The following is a 4127-nucleotide window of genomic DNA, read 5'->3' on the forward strand; positions in this document are numbered from 1 at the left end:
CAAAATTAAACATGCAATGTTGTGGATTGTGAGTTTGATAATTAAAACCCTTCTAAAATGGACCTTTTCGGTCAGGTTGGTTCTTCTCAATGACACAATAGCTTTCATAATTAGATGGAGACAAAGAAAGGATATTTTGGACCATCCCATCCCATATCATCTTCATAACCACAATACGATTGACAATGCATTTCACATATCATCTAAGGATTGACCCAGAAGTGTATCTCTAGCCCTGTTTATACCTGGTACTAACATGTGGTTGTCAATTATCAATCAATCAATCAATTTTATTTTATATAGCCTTCGTACATCAGCTTAATATCTCGAAGTGCTGTACAGAAACCCAGCCTAAACCCCAAACACTAGTAATGCAGGTGTAGAAGCACGGTGGCTAGGAAAAACTCCCTAGAAAGGCCAAAACCTAGGAAGAAACCTAGAGAGGACCAGGCTATGAGGGGTGGCCAGTCCTCTTCTGGCTGTGCGGGTGGAGATTATAACAGAACTATGCCAAGATGTTCAAAAAGTTCATAAGTGACAAGCATGGTTCAAATAATAATCATGAATAATTTTCAGTTGGCTTTTCATAGCCGATCATCGAGAGTTGAAAAAACAACAGGTCTGGGAACAGTGGGCGTTCCATAACCGCAGGCAGAACAGTGAAACTGGAATAGCAGAAGGCCAGGCGGACTGGGGACAGCAAGGAGTCACAACGGCGGCAGTCCCGAGATGGTCCTAGGCCCAGGTTCCAGTCCCTGGACAATAAAGTAGATCAGCTCAGGGCGAGGATCTCCTTCCAGAGACACATTAGGGACTGTAACATACTATGTTTTGCATGGCTCTCTACATCATGGCTCTCTACAGATATATTGRCCCCATCCATTCAGCCAGTTGGGTTCACCGTCCATCGTGTGGACAGGAAGAGAGAACTCTACGGGAAAAGGTAAGGTGGAGGAGTATGATTCATGATTTACAAATCATGGTGTGATTGTGGTAACTTGCAGGAACTCATGTCCTTTTTTGTTCTTCCGATCTGGAATACCTCATCATGAAATGCCGATTGCATTACCTCCCGAGATAATTTTCTTCCGTGATCGTCACTGCCATCTATATTTCCCCTCAAACCGACACCACGACGGCATTCAAGGAACTACACTGGGCTTTCTGCAAACTGGAAACTGCATATTGTAGCTGGGGACTTTAATAAAATAAATCTGAGGACAATGCTACCAAAATTCGATTAACACATCTCCTGTGCTACTTGTGCTCGAACACTCTGGGTCATTGCTTCTCTCCCTTCCGGGGCGGCTCAAAGGCCCTCCCCCGCCCTCCKTTCGGCAAATCAGATCACGCCTTTGTTCTGCTCCTCCCCACCTATAGGCAGAAACTTAAGCAGGAAGATTCAGTGGTGAGGACTATTCAACGTTGGTCCGACCAATTGGAATCTAGGCTTCAAGATTGCTTTGATCACACAGACTTGATTCTGAGAATAATGTCAATGTATACACTTACTCGGCGACTGAGTTAATCAGGAAGTACATAGAAGATGTTGTTCCCACGGTGACAATTCAAACGTATCCAAACCCTATAGTTTACATATATCTATAGTTTACATCTATCTATCTTTACATCTATCTATACTTTACATATATCTATAGTTTACATCTATACTTTACATATATCTATAGTTTACATCTATATATAGAGTACATCTATCTATAGAGTACATATGTCTATAGTTTACATATATCTACAGTTTACATTTATCTATAGAGTACATATATCTACAGTTTACATCTATCTACAGTTGACATTTATCTATAGAATGCCCTGCATGCATTTATTGTGTCAGTCTGTCTGAACACAATATTCAGGACATGCAATAAGGAGGAGGCAACACATAAAGGGACTGACAATGACATGCTACCACTAGGGATATGAGTCTGGCTGGGTTGCATGGTCAGTGCTTGGAACATCTTCTTTAACCTGATCAATGAGAGAGAGAGGCCCATCCGCTTGTTACAGGTCTACATTTATCCCTGATGTCCTTACACAGCTCTCTTGTCTTGCCATTTGGAGAGGTGGAGATCTGTTTGATTGAGTGTGTGGACAGGTAGTCTTTTATACAGGTTACGAGTTCAAACAGGTGCAGTTAATAACAGGTAATGAGTGCGAGAACAGGAGGGCTTCTTAAAGAAAAAGACTAAAACAAGGTTGTGAGAGCCGGAATTCTTACTGGTTGGTAGAGTGATCAAAATACTTTGTCAGTGCAATAAAATGCAAATTATTACTTTAAAATCATACAATGTGATTTTCGTGGACTTTTGTTTTAAGATTCCCGTCTCTCACGTTGAAGTGTACCTATGATTAAAAATGACAGACCTTACTGCTTCTGTAAGTAGGAAAACCTGCAAAATCGGCAGTGTATCAAATACTTGTTTTCTCGCCACTGTATTGAACTCTATAATGGTCTCTCTCTCTCTCTCTCTGGGTTTTATAATGAGTCAGTCAAATGTGTTGTAATGCAGTCCATAGACTTGTCATACATTACATTGTACACTAGTTATACAGAAATAACATATGCTTAATACCTCAGACAATGTATCATTATTGTAAATAACAAAAACGAGGTTTACAATCTGAATTGAAGTTCATTGGCGTTCCAATACCAACCTTATTCCCTATATAGTCCACTTACTTTTGACCGAGCCCTATGGGACACGACATCATTTTTATTTCCCCAGTAAGTGAGTATCTTTCCCCCAGTGAGTGATTTCTTCCCCAGTGAGATGTGATATATTTCACCCAGTGAGTGATTGCTTTCCCCAAGGTGAGTGATATCTTTTCCCCGTGAAAGAAAAGTTGAAAACCAATTTTCCCTTTTCCCCCCCCCGTGAAATGAAAGTACTCTTTCCCCCAGTGGAGTGATATCTTTCCCCAAGGTGAGTGATATCTTTCCCCGAGTGAGTGGATATCTTTCCCCCAGTGAGTGACATCTTCCCCCACTGAGTGATTCTTTCCAACGTGAGTGATATCTTCTCCCCAAGTGATTGATATCTTTCCCCCAGTGAATGATATCTTTCCCCCAGTGAGTATACTCTTTCCCACACTGGGTATATCTTTCCCCAGTGATAGATACGCTTCCACCTGTTGAGTGATACTCGTTCCACCTGTGAGTGAACCTTTTCCTGAGTGAGTGACATTGTCCCCCAGTTGATGATATCTTTCCCCAAGTGGAGTGGATATCTTTCCCAAAGTGAAGTGATATACTTTTCCCAGTGCAGTGATATCTTTCCCCCACGTGAGGATATCTTTCCCACAACTGAGTGATATCTTTCCCCAGTGATAGATACGCTTTCCCCTGTGGGAGTGATTACGATTCACCGTTTGAGTGATAGCCTTTCCCTGAGTGAGTGATATGATTTCCCCAGTGAGTGATATCTTGTCCCCCAGTGAGTGATATCTGTCCCCCAGTGAGTGATATATTTTCCCCAGTGAGTGCATTATATTTCCCCAGTGAGTGAATATTTCTTCCACCCAGTGAGTGATATATTTCCCCCAGCTGGAGTGATATTTTCCCCACACTGAGTGATATCTTCCCCAGTGAGTTGATAATATTTCCCCCAGTGATCGATATATTTCCCCCACTGAGTATATCTTCCCAGTGAGTGATAGTCTTTCCCCAGTGAGTGATATCTTTCCACACTGGTGATATCTTTCCCCGTGCATGGATCGCTTTCACCTGTGAGTGACACCTTTCCACCTAGATGTGAGACCACTTTCCACCTGTGAGTGGTACCTTTCCGACTGTGAGTGATATATTTCCCCCCCTGTGAGTGATTATATTTCCCCCAGTAGTGACAAATTTCCGCTCCTTCTTCTTCACCCCTTTTCTATATTTATTAATCCTATTGAAGTCGATATTTTGAGGCCTTTGAAGTAGAGCCTACGCTCCAACTCCCTGTTAAAATTTCATAACACCTCTCCCCTCCCCCCTCTCTCTCTCCCCCCCCTCTCCCTCGTCTACCCCCTCCCCCTCGCTGCTCTCTCACACTCTCTCTCGCTCTTTCTCGCTCGCCTCTCTCACACTCTCTCTCCCCCTTCCCTTCCCTCCTCTCTCGCTCTCT

This window comes from Salvelinus sp. IW2-2015, unplaced genomic scaffold (genome assembly GCF_002910315.2).
Source record: "Salvelinus sp. IW2-2015 unplaced genomic scaffold, ASM291031v2 Un_scaffold7505, whole genome shotgun sequence".
NCBI classification, from domain to species: Eukaryota; Metazoa; Chordata; class Actinopteri; order Salmoniformes; family Salmonidae; genus Salvelinus; species Salvelinus sp. IW2-2015.